Source organism: Lontra canadensis, unplaced genomic scaffold (assembly GCF_010015895.1).
Source record: "Lontra canadensis isolate GAN:19392208 unplaced genomic scaffold, GSC_riverotter_1.0 scaffold94, whole genome shotgun sequence".
Classification (NCBI taxonomy): Eukaryota; Metazoa; Chordata; class Mammalia; order Carnivora; family Mustelidae; genus Lontra; species Lontra canadensis.
The window spans coordinates 4,753,135-4,770,298 of NW_022631088.1; the positions used below are offsets into that span (position 1 = coordinate 4,753,135).

Sequence of the window (17,164 nt, forward strand, 5' to 3'; positions counted from 1 at the left end):
AGCGATTGTACCACACGGACGACTTCTTCTCGGCCTGTTGGGGCGGTTTACTGAAGTGTGGCTCCTCTTAGGGTCCTGAGGAGGCGGGTGGGGTTGGGGCTGGTGAGAGCTGGGGTGGATCACAGGAACCATTAGGGGGCCCTGTGGGGGCCTCTTTGGCCCTAGAAGTTTTTATTTGCGACGTGATGTGTGAATCAGCCTTTTCTCCCCAAAGCTTCAACACACAGAACTTGCTCACCCATTGACTGTTTTCTTAAAAACAAAACAAAACAAAAAAGAGAGAAAATCTAAGTTCTGTGTTCTTTGTTGTTTTGCTGTGAGCGATGTATCGTCCCGTTTCCAGAGAGAAATCACGAACGTTCTTCATGCTTCCCACCTGTGACTTTCTGTTCAGCTGTTTTATTTTTAGAGGAGGAGTTTAAAAAAAAAACGAAAAAAAAATCCCATATAACTCGTGTACAGAGATCCAGATAAAATCGCAAGTTACCATTTTTGTGTTTTTTCCTTGTTTTTTTTTTTCTTTTTTCTCCCTCTCTGGAGGATACTGAAGCAACAGGTGTGCTTTTCTTCAGTTGAGAGTCAGGATTTTCTTTTCTTATCATCTAGCATCTGGGTGATGAGACGCTTTCTTTCGAAGGTCTTTGGGCCAGGAGACCGTGGTTTTGAGGCATTATGGTTATTTCCTTGCTATCATTCAGGGCCCAGTTCTCCAGGACTTTTATTGGAGAAAAGTGTCACCCATAGAAATTCAAACGATATCCTTAACGTGCCCTTCAGTATGTTTTTGGGGAGCAGTCTGTGGTCAGGGGCCCTCTGTTTGGTATGCCCTCTTTGGGTGCTGGCGATCCCACGAGGAGTAGGACAGGCCCGGTGCTGCTTCCAGACCCCTCACAGGCCACCGCAGAGGGCTGACACGTCGCAGTCTTCAGTATGGGGTGATGAGGGCTGCGGGAGCATTTCGCCACTGGAGGGGGGGTCCCCCAGCCCCCAGCTGGGTCTCAGGGCCGCAGGCCTGCTGGGTCCGAGGACCAGCCAAGAGGGTTGTTGGCTTTGCACTGGATAGAAATAAAAGGAGTTGAGAGGAAGTGAGAGCAGAGTTTACCGAAGCCGTCGGGAGAGTGCAGATCTAGACAGAGCATCTGGGAGGCTCAGCAAGACCAGAAGAGCGAGTCTCAGCTTTGCTTGGGGCCTGGGGTTTTTACTGAGGATTGGGGTGTCTGGTGCACGCAGCTTCTCAGACATTCAGGAACAAAGACGAGTGTTTGGCTGTCGCCCATGGGTCCCTCATGCCCTGGAGCCAGGGTCTCAGGGCGTGGGTGGTCTTGGAACCGTGTTGTTCCTGAGGAGTCTGCCTGGTCACTCCTCAGGGAGTACCTGTTGTTGTGTTAGAAGATTCCAAAGCACCTCCTTGACCTTTGCAAGAAGGACCTGCCTTCTGTGTTCTGTAAAGTACGTACAAGACAGAGGGGCAGGTCCTACAACAGCAGCGCGGGAAAAGGAACAACAAAACCAGTTTTTTTTATGGGATCCCTTTGCTCTCCTTGTTCATCAGGAGGCAGGCTGAGCACGCCGTGACCCTTGAGCTGTGCCTCGAAGGGCAGCTGGGTGGGACAAGCCTTCCTTGCAGGCAGGAAAGAACAAGATGCTTCTGTGTGACTCAGAGTTCAGGAGTGGAGAAGTGTGGGGGTGTGTATGGGTTTGGCAGTGAATGAGGCCGGAGAGAGCTAGACGTCAGCCAGATTGTGGTGGGCACGGCGCTCTGGGTGTGGGAGTATGGGCTTTCTGCTAAAGGCAACAGTCTGGGGGGTGACACTTTCTGGTTGGTGTTTTGAATACCTCACAGGAGGAATCAGAGCCCGTTCAGGGGGGCTGCAGGGCAGTTTGTGGGTGACATGATGGTAGCCTGTCTGAGGGTGCGTTCGTGGGGCTGGAGGGGCAGAAACGCACTTGAGAGTTGTTTGGGATGTAGTGAGGACAGGAACGGGCAGCTGGTTACGTGGTGGGGTTGGGGGAGGATACGCGAGGGACGACTGAGAGGGAAGACAGACCGGTGGCATCTCCGCAGTTGCTCACTTTTACTTACATGAGATACAGGTGTGTGCGTGCACACACACACATACACACGCATGTTTCTGGGTTTCTGGGAGTCTCTTAGGATTTCTGTAAGGTCTACAACAACTTCCAGGTTCCAGACTTTCTTGACTGGGTGCGTGGTGCTTCCTCCATCAATGGAGAAAGGAATAGAGGCCACGAAGGAGATGTGATGAGTGGAGTGATGAGTTCGTTCATTTTTGAATTGTGTGGTTGGGGTGTCCTTGGAGAACCCGGAGACAGAGTCTAGCAGGCAACTGGGGTGTGAAAATAATTGACGTTTAGGAGAGCGGTTTGGGCTGGAGAGGACAGATTCCCCAAGTCAGCAGCATGTGTCGGCGGATGGATACATCCTTGGGGATTGATTAAATCACTGGGGCAGATCATGCAGGGCCAGAGAGAGAGAGGGTCAAGACGGTGACCGTGCTGGAACACAATGAAGTCACAAAGGTCATGAAGGAGTGTCTGGGGAGTAAGGGGAGAATGCTGAGGCCACGGAGGCTAAGGGAAGGGATACTTGTCTTTTCCTTTTTAAGATTTTATTTATTTGAGAGGGAGAGAGAGGAGCAGAGGGAGAAAGACAAGCAGACTCCACACGGAGTGCAGAGCCCGATATGGGGGCCTGATCCCACCACCCTGACATCGTGACCAGAGTTGAAATCAGGAGTCGGATGCTTAACCGACTGAGCCACCCGATGCCCCAAAAAGGGATACTTTCGAGCGGGGAATGGTCAGTAGCGTCAGGATGCTGAGAGAGGCCACGTGGGCTCAGAGCTCAGATTGATTTTATTTTGGGGGATTTAGAAGTTGAAAGATCCCCGGGGAGCACAGTTCAATTGGAAGCAGACTATAAATTGTGTCAGTTAGGAATGAGCGTGGCTGCAAGTCACTGTGGCACGTCCAGGTCTGGATTTCTCTCGTTCATCAAACGTGGAGCCCAGGGGCGGGGCTGCTGGGGTGTTCAGCAGCTTGGGAAAGTCTCTGCAGTTTCCTTGGTCTCTGCTGGTTTCTGCAGCCGCAGACATCGCGGGTCACATTCCAGGTAGGAGGAAGGGAGAGAGAGCATCAGCTTTCTGTCCAGTGACATATAATTGTGTATCACCTTTATGCCGCAGTTTCCCAGAAACCCCCACCCCAGGGGCTTCTGCTCGTCTCGTTGGCTCTTATGGGTCACCCAGTCAGTTGTGGTCGTGGGATCAGAGGACGGGACTGGCACTGGTGGTCTAGTTAGCCTTTGGCTGGGCGTGTGGCCACCTTGAGCGACCCCAGCTACCACTGGATGGGGCCAGTGGGGCCCCATTGATCCGAGGTGGGGGAGGCTGTCCCGAGTGGGCAGCTGGCAGGGTGGCGCTGACCCTAGGGGGGTGAGACGTGAACGGGCAGTGGGGAGACGCGGCTGGTCTGTGTGGAGGCTCTTGAAGAAGCTGTTCTGAGAAGTGAGGGGAAGGGAACCAGAGGGGAACATGGGGAGATTGTGTGACGTTCCGTGTGAGGGTGTGAAGGGCGTGAGTCCTGTCGATCTTGATTCTGCCAGAGGTCTTCACAGCCTGGCCGAAGCCCAGTGAGCTTGGAGACGGGAGTGGGGGTGGGGGGCAGCCCATGGCCATCTGGAAGGGTGTGTGCTCCAATTGTCCTCCCTGAGGCTCCTTCCCAGAGCCGCTGGCCCTCCGGATTTGGAGTCTGTGGTAGGAGGAGGGGACAGTGGGACCCGGGACTTTCTGGTGGCTTCTTTGATGATGCAGATGGCTCTTGCTGGTCCCTGACGGGTGCTCAGAGCTGACGCCCTCACTGGGGCCTCATTTGCTCCTGGGCCTCTCTGGTTGGTATTGGCTTGTCCCCCGCAATGAATGCTTTTTTTTTTTTTTTTTAATTGTTGGTGGCACTAATCCTCTTTTTGAAGATCCTCTTGGGGGAGGGTCCCTGTAATACCACAGGCCCCACTTTGGGCCCCAGGGTTTGCTGGCCCTTGATTTGCCCTGAGTTTGGGGCTCCCTTACTGCCCAGGACAATGTATCTCTTTTGTTCTCTCTTCTTGTGTCGGCGTAGGGCCCTGGCCTCTGCACCTCTGCTTCTATCCATAGGTTCTTCAAAATTCATAAACTAGTTGACCCAGTATTGCAACTTGGGGGCTCCGTGACGACCAAGAAAAACCAACAGGGAAAAGCCACTGGACTTTATAAAGGAGCAATTAATGTTTTCCTCGAAGATGAAGACTGTGAAAAATGAATGTCAGAAAAGATCCTTCCCTCAGACTTTTCTTGGCAACAGTAAATGCCAGAAAATACTGTAGCTTTCTGTCTCCCAAGTATTGAGGAGGGAATAGACTAACATCCAAATGTTCTATGTAGCTTGGTACCTAGGGGACAGTCCACTTTTTTATCTGTTGAATGAATGCCTGAATGCAACGGTTTCTACTTTGGAGTGGATGCAGAGAAACGTGTGTAGCTTGTTACTTTTATAAACAGAAACATGCCCATGCCTGTGTGTGTGTGTGCGCACACTTGCGTGTGTGTGTGTACGCACGCACATGTGTGGGTGTCTAAACTTAGGAAGAAGGTGGGAAGAATTGTCCCAGACTGTTGAGTGAATGTATCAGGAAGTAGGGGGACCTTTGCTTCTTAATTCTTGAAGGTCAGATTTTAATAAGACTTGATCATGTTCTACATTTTGTATTTCTCATTTTTTCAATTTTATAAAATACCGTCTACATGAAAAACAGGAAGTATCATTGGTCAAGGCTTGGTTATACAGTTTTAAAATTTAAAGCTTTGGGTTTCTGCTTATTCATTAAAACAACAACAACAACACAGATGTACCATTTGTGCTAGAACTCTCTTTAGACTGGTATTTATTGGTGAGCCTTAGGAATAAAGGATTCTCAGCATCAACTTCCTCCCTCCTTTTGAAGGTGATGACATTTTCCTCGGAGCACAGGATGGCTTGAGGAGGATGAAGTACGTTTTTCCAGTCAGACTGTTTCGTGTGGTTCAAAATGTATTCTTTGATTTGATTTTATAATTCCCTGCAAGGGCGTTTGACACTATCCTTATGAGGTCTTTGCCTACTTAGGTCAGTGAAAAGGGACCATAACAAAACACATCAAAACAAAGAAAGGAAAAGAGTAACTTCCTCCCCTAGTCCCAGGGGAATCCTGGGTTCCCGTGTGGGTCTGTCTGTGGTCTGGACCCCATGCACAGGGTCCCAGAAAGAGAGTGACCTTGGTGATCAATTACATTCCCCAAAGACTGCCTTAACCATGCAGGGTCTTCCACAACAAATATTCTAAAGGACCACATTTTGCTCTGAAAGAGATCAGTCGCCATGAATACAGGCTGGAATCAAACTTTTGAAAAGGTCAGACTCATGGACTCCTACAGCTGATGATCATTGGATTGGGCGTACATGTGGACATACTTTTAAAGAAACATAATGAAATTTATGGGGAAAAAATGTCAATCTCATCCAACAACCCTAATTGAAAATGGCCAAAGAAATACAAAACCGTCATCAGTGCCAGAAACTAGAGAAGTCCTCTACCCCTATGTCACCAACTCGGAGGAAGTTCTGCCCAGTAGAGTGCAAACGGTCTCCTTGGCCAAATCATAGATACCGCTTCTGAGAAAAACTGCGGTATGCAGAAAGTAAGTAGAAGAGATTCTACTAGACTAAAAAGTTAGAGGCTATCACTGAGGCTGAGTCCTCTTAGCTCCATGCCTAGGCTGAGCGATAGCCTCTAATTTCTAGGTGTGTTGCTGAGCGGAGTTGGCCTCTGCATATACGGGGAACATTTACTCCAGTTGGGACCCCTTTCCCCCTGGTGGGTTCACAGTTCAGAATCAGCTCCTGTAGGAAGCCCAAAGTCATGTCTGGCCCGAGGACACAGGCCTTCCTGATAGAGTGGGTGGGGTGCTCAGAAGGTGGGTGATCCTGGGCACACTTAGCCAAAATGGGGTTGGGCCAAACTTCTTTCTACTTCCCATATCCTGTTGGGTTTTGGTGCGGATTTTGGGACACATTTCCTTGACTCTGGCTTCGTATTCAAAGCAGTTCGTATTCAGCTTTGTCTATCCTGTGTTCACCCTTTTTTATTGAGTTTTTTGTTTGTTTGTTTTTGCCCTTTTCTGATTTGCTCCTTTTTCATTGGAGCCTTGTTTTGTGCATACAGTATCTTCTCAAATGTATCTGTGGGAGCTAATGAGAAGTTTTAGGAGTTCCTCTATACACCTTCATCACCTCTGTTTCCTTTGGGTCATTTAATTAATTTATTTATTAAAGATTTTTATTTTTTTATTTGATAGAGAGAGAGGTGGGGGAGCACAAGTAGGTAAAGCGGCAGGCAGAGGGAGAGGAAGCAGGCTCTCTGCTAAGCAGAGAGCCTGACGCAGGGCACAATCCCAGGATCCCGGGATCATGACCTGAGCCGAAGGCAGCCACCCAACTGACTGAGCCACCCAGTTTCCCCTCCTTTGGATCATTTTAAAGTTTCCTCTTTGACATATTCCCTCATGTTCCCAGTTTTCCCTTAATTTCTGATTCCTGGCCATCAGTTGATAAGAATGAAGGACAAGGTCAAACACTTAGGTAGTTGGCTTAGGTTTTGTCTATTTGTCTAACAGTCTTCTTTTATTACTGGAAGGACTGAGTGTTGGGTGGGTGTGGTGCCTTGCCCAGTGGGCTTTATCCTAGGCTCAGGTCACAAGACACCAGATAGGAAGGCTGGAAAAGAAGGGTTTTACTTTGGAAATGGGGGACTTTTCTTGCATCTCTCAGGTCCTCATACCCACTTTGGAGCCCACCGATTAGAGCAGTCCCCTCTCTTTAGATTGTAGGTGCAGGACAAACATGCTAGCTTCCTGTTTTTCAGTGGTAATATTAATGGCAACTGTTTAATGAGACACTGACTTAACAGTGTCAGATGCTGTTCTAAATGTTTCCCATACATTAACCCTGATGAGGCAGTTATTGTTGCTATTTGATCCATACTTTGCTGATGAGGAATTGGAGGCAGAGAGCTTCACTAATTTGCCTGGAGTTACCGCTCTAGTTAGCAGTAGGACAGGGATTCGAACCAAGATGGCGCAGGGATGGGGCCAGTGGGGCCCCATTGATCCTTATTGCTTTCTGTACAGTTCTTTTAGCACATCTCCTGATGATTTCCTAGGGGCTCGCTCCATTCTTTTTATGTTTACTCTGTTTGGACTTGGAATTTCTCTGTATAGTAGGCCCATCCCTCCCCCCCATCTGCACTTTTGCTTTCTGGGTTTCGGTTACCTGTGGTTTGCTCTCCATGATTTTAGTTACCCGTCAGTTCAGTTATCTGTGGTCAGCCATGGTCCTGGAGCTGGTCCTCCTTCTGTCATATCGTCAGAAGGTCAGTAATAGCTTCAATGCTACATCACTGTGCCTACATCCTTCACCTCACATCATCTCCTCACGTTGGCACTGTGTCATCTCACATCATCACAAGAAGGCTGAGTATAGAACAGTAAGGTATATTGAGACACAAAAACCGTAGTCACATAACTTTCATGACAGTGTATATAATTGTTCTATTTTATTATTATTGATCTTACTGTGCCTACTTTATAAGTTACATTTTATCATGGGTATATTCATATAGGAAATAACAGTCTATATGAGGTTTGGTACTGTCCGCGGTTTCAGGCATCCACTGGGGGTCTTGGAATGTATCCCTGTGGATAAGCGAAGACTAATGAATGAACTTACAACTTGGGAGTGGTTTTCTATCATGTACGAATTGACGTGCTGTTTGCTTAGCTCTCTGATCCCATCTGGTTTCTGTCTTCTGGGAATTTCTTGCCATTTATGATCTGCTGCTGTCACCTTTTTTGCTTCTCAGTCCTGTTATGTGTCTGTCATATGCTTCTCTCTATATATATGTTGTGTTTACAAGTTTTGTGGAGGGGAAGATGTGTGTATTCAGTCCACCATCTTGATTCAATGTCTGTGGTCCTTTCTATGTGTATTATCTCCTGACTACCTCTTGGTGAAATTAATTGATTTCTTTATTCTGCTGCTATAATAATTAAACCTGAAGTAGCATTTAGGGTGCAGAGGACAGAATCATCATGTAATAACCCCCTGGGGCTTTTTGTCTTAGGAATTCTATATGGTTTAGTCATGACTTTACTGCACAGAGACCGCCAGATGTGGATAGTCAGAGGTGAACGTTACTTCTGCTATTCAGATGGAAGAGGAAGAAACAGGCCAGCACTGTTTGTTAAACTTCCTTAGGGACAAATAAATCACGATAAATACGATGTGTGCACATGCTAAAAACATTGAATGCAGAGTTTATGGGAGGGGTGGTTAAACACTTTTGAGTGAACTAAAACATAGTTCAGTAGTGATGGGTCTTAACATTATAACATCTGTTATAACAAAGTGATCTATTATAACAAAGTGAACACACTGCTGTAGCCAGTTCTAGATCCTGTAGCCAGATCTAGAACACATTCCCATAGCCAGTTCTAGATTCCTGTAGCCAGATCTAGATCTAGCATCCCAGAAAGCTCTCTTATACTGTAACTTCAGGGTAACTACTACATTTTGATCACCATGGATTAGTTTTTCCTGTATTTACATTTTATATGAATAAAATAGCACCGGATGTTCCTTTTTATTTTTTGAACTTTATGTAATCAGAATCGTACAGGATGATGAACTTCTTCAGTGTTACATCTGAAATCTGCCCGTGTAGATTTCCTGCATGGGACAGGAGCATTTCTTCCTTTTTAATTGTGATATAGAATTGCATTATAGAAATAGCTGCAATCTATTTATTTACTCTATTATTAATCGACATTTAGGTTTTTACTAGTGTTTGGTTAATATGAGTAATGTTGCTTGTATATGGATTTTGGTTACATACATGGAATTTCTTCTGGGTCTTTACCTAGGAGTGGAATAAATGAGTCATAGAGTATAGCTTTTTATATATTCAGTTTTTGTGGATTCTGCCAGACTGTTTTCCCAAGTCATGGTACCAGTGTAAAACCTGCCAAAGTGTATATGAGTGTTTCCGTTACTCCATTAACCCTTGGAGAAACTTGCATTATTGTTGTTGTACAATAATTTTAGCCTCTGTGATAGTGACGAGATCTCATCTCATTGTGGTTTAATGTGTGTTTCCATGATGATAATGAAATGAAAAATATTTTGTATGTTTATTGCCCATTTGGATATCTCCGTTTGTGAAGCTGCCTCTGTATGGTTTTTGCCTGTGCTAAAATATACTTAGTATGCTGCCTTCCTCTTAATGGCTTGTAGGGATTCTTCTTAATGTCTGAGTGATATTTGAATTTCAGTGTGAAGTGATACTTGAATTTCAATGTAAATTTCAATACACTCCGGTGAGGGTATAGAAAATATCTTTTTCTACTCTATATAGAACTTGATTTTTCACTCTCTTAGTCTTTTTTTTTTTAAGATTTTATTTGACAGAGAGAGATCACAAGTAGGCAGAGAGGCAGGCAGAGAGAGAAGGGAAAGCAGGCTCCCTGCTGAGCAGAGAGCCCGATGCGGGGCTCGATCCCAGGACCCTGGGATCATGACCTGAGCTGAAGGCAGAGGCTTTAACCCACTGAGCCATCCAGGCACCCCTCTTAGTCTTATTTTTAAGGAGGCCCAAGATATCAGTCTTTTTCTTAATGTTGGGGAATTTTTAATAATGGTGGGGAATTGGTTGAGCTATCTTCTCTCTCAAGGTAATGTTATCTTATAGAATCTTTAAACTTTTACCTTTCGTATTTACTTGAAGATCAATGAGGAATTTTTATTTATTTTTTAAAGTGGGTTCCACATGAGCCCAATGTGGGGCTTGAACTCATAACCCTGAGAGCAAGACCTGAGTTGAGATCAAGAGTCAGATGCTTAACTGACTAAGTCACCCAGCTGCCCCAGGAATTGTTTTTGATGTATGGTGTGAGGTACGGGTCCTAAATTATTCTGAAGAGTAAAGTGATCCTGAAAGGTGAGAGTTTGAGAACTGGTGATTTTGAGCTCTAAAATTCCCTTTAAGAAACAGTTTTAGCTACATCCCACAAGTTCAAATGTATTTCTGTATTTGGTATTGCTCACTTGTAGGTATTTCTTAATCTCTCTGGCAACTGCATATTTGATTCAGGTTATTTAGATATATAGTTTAATTTTCAAATAATTTGGAAAATTTTTCAGATATTGATTTCTGTATTAATCTCACTGTGGTCAGAGAGCATGCTCTGAATGAAATTGTTGGAGACATGCCTCATGATTCAGGGCATGGTCTGTATTTAGTAAATGGGCCATGTCTACTTGAAAACCATTGTTATTCTGTCCTGTTTGTGGTAGTGTTCTCCATGTGTAAATTAGATTGTTCAAGTCAAGTCACTGTACTGATTTATTTATTTTTTTGGTCTGTTTTATTTCCTACTGAGAGAGCTGTATTGAAAAATTGAAATATTTGGAATCATTTATTTCTAGTTTTATAAGATTTTTCCTTTCTACATTTTGAGGCTGTGCTATGAAGTGCATACAGATTTAGGATGTTTATGAATTTTGAATTGACCTTTTGTCATTCTTTATGTCCTTCTTCTACCAATAATGTTTTTGTTCTGAGAGTATATTTTATATCTTAGTATTAGCTTCTCAAGAGTTTTTGTTGTAGAAGTTAGTTTGTCCAATGTCTCTTTTCTGTTTATTTTCCTATCCTATCATATTTAATGTGCATCTCTTATAGGCAGAAAATAATATAGTTTAATATTTTATAATCTTGGCTGATGCTTTTGATTCCTTGGTTGAAATATTTAGTCCATGTCTATGTATGTGTGTGTGTAATTATTTATTTAAGATTATTTATTTATTTGAGAGAGAGATTGAGAGAACAAGTGGGAGGAGGGGCAGAAGGAGAGGCAGACTCCCTGAAGAACAGGGATCCCACCATGGGACTCGATCCTGGGACCCTGGGATCATGATCTGAGCCAAAGGCAGACGCTTCACCAAATGAGCCACCCAGGCACCCTAGTTCATGTGCACTTAAAGTAATTACGGATATTTTTGCATTTAAATCTGCTATATTATTTTTTATTTGTCATATTCTTGTTTCTTCTCCTTCTTTTACTGTCTTTTGAATGAATCATTTTTATTATTCCATTTTCTTCTCTAGCATCTTGCTTGTTATATATTTATGATTATTTAAAGAGCAACCTAGAGATTACAACCTGCATTTTTATGTGGTGGAGTCTTTCTTAAATTAGTACTTTAAAACTTCCAAGCAATAAAAGACCCATTAACAATTTATCACTACCTCTTTAGTGGTGACTTTTGTGCCCTTGTGTTCATGTTTCAAAATTTCACATATATTTAAAACCTCACAAGATACTGTTTTAAGCTGTCAGTATTCATTTAGATTTCTCTTTCTGGTTCTCTTCATTTCCCGCCGTATTTCCTTATTTCCATCAGGGATGTTTTTCTTTTATTTCAAGAACTCCCTTTAGTGCTTCTTTTGGTGTGTGTGTCTGTCAATGAAAAATTGTCCCAGTTCTTTCCTCTGAATATTTTTTAAACTTTGCCTTCCTTTATGAAGGGTGTATTCACTGAGAATGGAATTTTAGGTTGGCAGATAATTTCTATCAGCATTAAAAGTTGTGATTTCATTGTCTTGTAGCTGTGCTGTGATTTCTTTCTTTTTTTTAAAAGATTTTATTTATTTATTTGACAGAGATCACAAGTAGGCAAGGTGGCGGGGAGGCGGGGACAGGCTCCCTGCTGAGCAGAGAGCCCAATGCTGGGCTCGATCCCAAACCCTGAGATCATGACCTGAGCCGAAGGCAGAGGCTCAACCCCCTGAGCCACCGAGGTGCCCCTGTGCTGTGATTACTGCAGCATTGTCAGCTCACTAGCTCTTTGTTGCTTTTTTGGTGTATTTTTTTCTTTTAAGTTTTTCCATCTTCAGTCTTCAACAAAAGACTTGTTCCAAGTATGTGTTTCTTCATATTTATCCTGCTTGAGAGTCACAGAAGAGCTTTAATTTGTGGTTTGATGTCTTTTGACTATATTGAGCAATTCTTGTCCATCGTCTCTTCAAATACTGCTTCTTTTCAATTTCTCTGTCCCCTCGTTCTGGAACTATAAAATACTCTTATGTTAGGTGTTTCTACTGTGTCTTTTATGTTTGTAATGTCTTTTTTGTGTGTGTATTTTTAGTCTTCTTTCCCTTTATGTTTCAGACTACTTTCCAGTGCTTTATCTTCCATTGTCCATATTCTCTCTTTTCAGTGTCTAATTGTTATTAAATCCAGCTGTTGAATTCTGAATTTCCGTTACTGCATTTTTCATCTACCCATTTCCATTTGTTCTCTTCTAGAATGTTTTCTGGTAGAATTTAACTTTGTCTTCTATTTTTTTGAACATAGGTAATCATAATTATCTTGAAGATAATTTCCTTTTTTAAAAAAGATTTTATTTATTTATTTGAGAGCAAGTGAGCATGAACGGAGGGGAGGGCCAGAGACAGAGGGAGAAGCAGTTTCCCCACGGAGCAGGGAGTCCAGTGTGGGGTTCCAACCCAGGACCCTGAAACCATGACCTGAGCCAAGGCAGATGCTTAATTGACTAAGCCACCCAGGTGCCCCAATTTTGAAGATAATTTCTAATGTCAATTTGGGATTACATATTAGATTATGTTTTTTAAAATTTAGTTTGGGGGCACCTGGCTGGCTCAGTCGCTAAAGCATGTGACTCTTAATCTTAGAGTTGAGTTCAAATCCCACGTTGGGCATAGAGCTTACTTTTAAAAAAGTAAATAAATAAAATTTAGTTTCAATTTTTTATTGTTGTTCGGTCTCCTGGTATACCAGATGCTTTTTTAAAAATTATTATTTTACTGACATCTGGGTGATGTTATCTTCCTCCAGGGAGGATTTAGTTTTATTCCAACAAACAATGAGGGGAAAGGGAGTCCTGTACTCCAGTTTTGTCTCTTGGTGACTGTGATACTGCAGAACTCTCCACCTCGATGTTCGGCCTTCTAGCAGCCTCTTCACACTGGTATCTTAGCATCTTGTCTCGCATGTATGCAGCTGAGGAATCGTCAGAAGCCTCGAGAGGAAATGGCACATAACGTGTTATAGTCACTGCTTTATGTTCCTGGGATTTTGGCCTCTTCTGTGTCGGTTTCCTTGGTTACAGTGCACTCCGGTTTTCCCCTCCCCAGTCCAAGGAGACTTCTGCAAGTTCTCGCTGATGCTTTCTGCTCAGCCTTTATGTCCTGTGTTGTCAGGCAGACATTTTTCTCCAAAGAGCAAAGGAGCTGTAAACGGATGGTTCTCTTGGTGCGTCGTTGTCGTCTTCATGATTTTGGCTTCTCAGATCCTGACTGCCTGGGTTGCTTTCAGAAGCCTTCAGAGTTTTTTTGTTTTTTTTTTTTTTAACTTAAATTTTGAAATAACTTGAGACTCAGAAAAGTCGCAAAACTAGTACAGAGAGCTCACTTCTACCCTTTCCTCGTCTTCCCCTGATGTTAATGACTTACAAATAACCTTACTTGTTTGTATTTATAATTACACATTGCCCTATTTTCCAGGGCTGACAAAGCAGAGTAGGACTGCTAATTGGTTGGGGCAGGGGGGGAGCGGCGGGGGGGAGAACTCAGGGAGCCAATGGGGGTGACATTTTGGTGCAGGACTTCTCCAAGTAGACTTCTCAGAAATCTAAGATTTTTTCCTTGTATGAGACATCTCCCATGGCCAGGTAAGGGTGGGAAATTCTACCTCTCATAGGCCGCCCCTTGGAAATCCACAATGCCATTTCCATGTTGAAGTCTCTGAAAAATGTTTTGGTAAAGAAATCTCCCTATTTGGTTAATCCCAGTATTTCCAATTTGTATGGCCAAGGAGCTGTTCATTTGGGCAGTCTGCATTTCGTGGCACACCGGTTAGAGGATACTATTCTGGAGCCCTTCCTAATTTACCCTGAGGTATAAATTTTGCTTTTTTACATTTTTTTCCTAGGTTCGGGCTCTCTGGCCATTTAATTTCTTGCTTCATTAAAAGGAAGAAGGTGGAGAAGCCAAGGTTTCTTTGAAAACAGATTATTTGCCCAAGAAGATGGCCAAGGCTGTGTTAACATTTCCCACTCAGCCTGGCCCACAGGTCTGGCTGAAAAGCGAAGGCAAAACCTTTGTTTCCCAGATAAACTTCTTTTACATCAGTGCTCCCTGTGGTCTTTGAAAATGCTCCTTTTGTTTAACTGTTCCTGGAGAAATTGGAGGATGGCAAGTAGGCTTCTGTCTCTGACCATAGGACCAGGGCACCCCAGAGATGCCTAGTTTGCTGCGTGGTCTTTTTCACAGGGCGAGGAGGGGGCGTGGACTGTGGGAACCACACGGATTAGCCCCAGGTGTGTGTTTCACATTCGCATCTCCTGTCTGGCGAGCCCAGGTCCGATGCTGCTGTTTGTGATGAGGCAGATGACTAGGCGAGGGCAGCTGGCATATGTCGTCGAAGAAGGTAGCCGGCAGAGTTTCAGAGTGAAATTTTGACACCTTTCTCCCAGTCCACCCCTTCGTGTGGATGTCCCTTAGGATTTCCTAGTGGATGTTCCCTTCCCGCTCTCAGGTGCCTGTCCCGTGTGTTGTCCTGGGGCCACTGGGTTGATCTTCCTGCCTGAAGGACAGACCTGATCATACCACTCACCTGCTTGAACGTCTCCACTGCTTGAAGGATTAAGTTCAGCCGGATTAAGTTCAGCCTCAGGATCTGGCCCCTGCCCCTGTGCTTGGGTGTTCATTTTCCTGTCAGTTACCCGTTTGGATCACTGCGCTCTCTCCTGAATGCACTCCTATCCTAAGTTATGCCTTAGCTTATGCTGTTCTCTCTGGCAGAAATGCCACTTCTTTTCTGGTCTCCTGGGTGTTGTCCATGTAGCCTTCTAGGCCCTGTTCTAGAACATTCTTGGCCCCTCCTCATCTGTATGATTTGCTTCCTTCCATCCGAGCTCTAATAGCAAATTCTGCATCTGTGTTTTGGGTGAGTACTTACCGTGTCCTGGCCATCAGCTTCTGCTTCTCAGTAGGCCTGCAAGCATGTGGCGTGATCTTGGTATCTCTGGCTTATGGATGCAGTCAGCGAACTTTCAGATACTTGGGGAATTAGATGGAGTGACATTGTGTCACTAATGTTTGAAACATTAAGTTGAAGTGACTTTTCATGTGGGTGAATTTAAGGTAATCCATTGATTTCTACATACCATTCTTGCCACATCCCACACAGGTTTTGATGGATACTATTTTTATTAAATTAAAAATTTTTTTTAAATTTCTGTTAGGGCTTCTTTTATCATTCGTTGTCAATTAGGACCAAATTCAAAAATTTTATACCGACTTATTTGTTTTTATTATTGATTTCTAATTGAATGGCATGGTGGTAGAATTTAAAAAAAATGTTCTATATGGTGTTGGTTGTAGTGGTCAGTGAGTGGTCAGTTTTTCTAATGTTCTGTTTTTACTTGCAGAGAATATACATTTTTCTATTTATTGGCTGGAAGGATAGGTATATGTGTACTTATTTGATCAAGGTTGGTCTTCCAGATCACCTATATTCCTTCCAAGTGTTTTTTTTTTTTAAATTCACATTTGGGCCATCAGTTTTCTGATACATTTGTATTGAAATCTGCTATGATTGTGGACTTCTCTTATTTCTTATTTCTTTTTTTTTCCTTTCCTTTCTTCTTCTTTTTCTTTTTTCTTTCTTTTTTCTTTTTTTTTTTTTTTTTGCTTTATTACTAGTTTTTTTGAAGCTGTGCTATTAGGTGGATCATTATTGTAATAGAATTTTGGTAGATTTCTCCTTCTATTACTAGATCGGTTCTCTGGACTTACTAGTGCTTTGCCTTAAAGTCTTTTTTTGTCTGATGCTATTGTTACCAACTTTTTTAAAATCAGCATTTTCCTAGTAGGTATAACTTAGCTACTCATTTTCAGTTATATTTTACGTGTGTCTCATAGAAGCTGCATGTAGCTGGATTTAAAAAATCCTCTCTGGGGCACCTGGCTGGTTCAGTCCGTAGGCACATGACTCCTGACCTAGGGGCTGTGAGTTCAAGCCCCATGTTGGGTGTAGAGATTACTAAAAAAAAATAAAAACTTTAAAAAAGATCCACTTTATTTATCCTTTAACCTGTTGAATTTGATCATTTACATGGATAATAGTTACTGATGTATTTGGATTTATTACTGTCTTTATGTTGTGGTTTCCATTTTGTAATCCCCTTTGTTCTGTGCCCCGCCGCCCCCACCTTGCCAAACTTTTTTTCTTGTTTTGTTTGGATTGGAAAACAGTGGTTTTCCAACCAACGCACTGGTGTGCAAACTATGTTATAACACGAATAGTACTGTATGTATATTATTGTTTCATGCTTTTAGTAGTTGCGATTAATTATGTAACACAGATTCTCACCTATTGTTTTAACAATGTTTAAAGTGATGTCCATTTCCCACTTCCTCCTGAACATAAAGGAACCTTACTGTTCTCAGAATATCCACTGGGCCCCCTCCCCCTCCCATCTTATTATTGCTTATGGTTATAACATTACCCTTTTGTTAACTCACAGACTTGTTTTTGCTTGTTTGTTTTTAGTCTGCGGTTGTATTTGCCACCATAGTGTATTAGTTTCTGTTCTCACTATTGTTTCTTGCAGTTCATACCTTCCGTCATGGATCAACTTTTATTTCCTTGATGAAGTATGTTAACATTACTCTTATTAGAAGTGAATGGTCTGTTTGAATATGTCTTTGTTTTCTTTTTAAATAACAGTTGAGGGAGACACAAAATTCTATTTTTTCCACATTTCTTAGCACATTGAAACTGATCTTCCATTGCCTCCTGGAATCTGGTGTTGCTGAAGAGAAATCTGCTGTGCTAATTGTGGCTTTATTCCCCTGTGGGAGTTTTAGAACTGTTTATTCTTGAAATCTTGACATGTGAATTAATATGTACCTTGCTCAGCATTTGAGTATACTTCTAAACTGTGGACTCACACCTTCTTTCAATTGTGTAAACAACAACAACAACAACAA

The 17,164-nt window shown here is 43.1% G+C and overlaps 1 protein-coding gene across 3 annotated transcripts in view; it reads left to right on the forward strand.

The window, feature by feature from the left end:
• Nucleotides 1-17,164, forward strand: part of SH3GL3 (SH3 domain containing GRB2 like 3, endophilin A3) — a 129,708-nt gene that overhangs the window by 57,242 nt on the left and 55,302 nt on the right. Inside the window, exon 1 of one of the 3 annotated variants that reach the window (XM_032836847.1) lies at nt 12,711-12,715. The exons of the other annotated variants lie outside the window; for them this stretch is intronic. The gene's annotated coding sequence lies outside the window, so the exon portion shown is untranslated. Of the gene's footprint in view, nt 1-12,710; nt 12,716-17,164 lie in introns of those variants that run through there. 3 annotated transcript variants of the gene reach the window in all.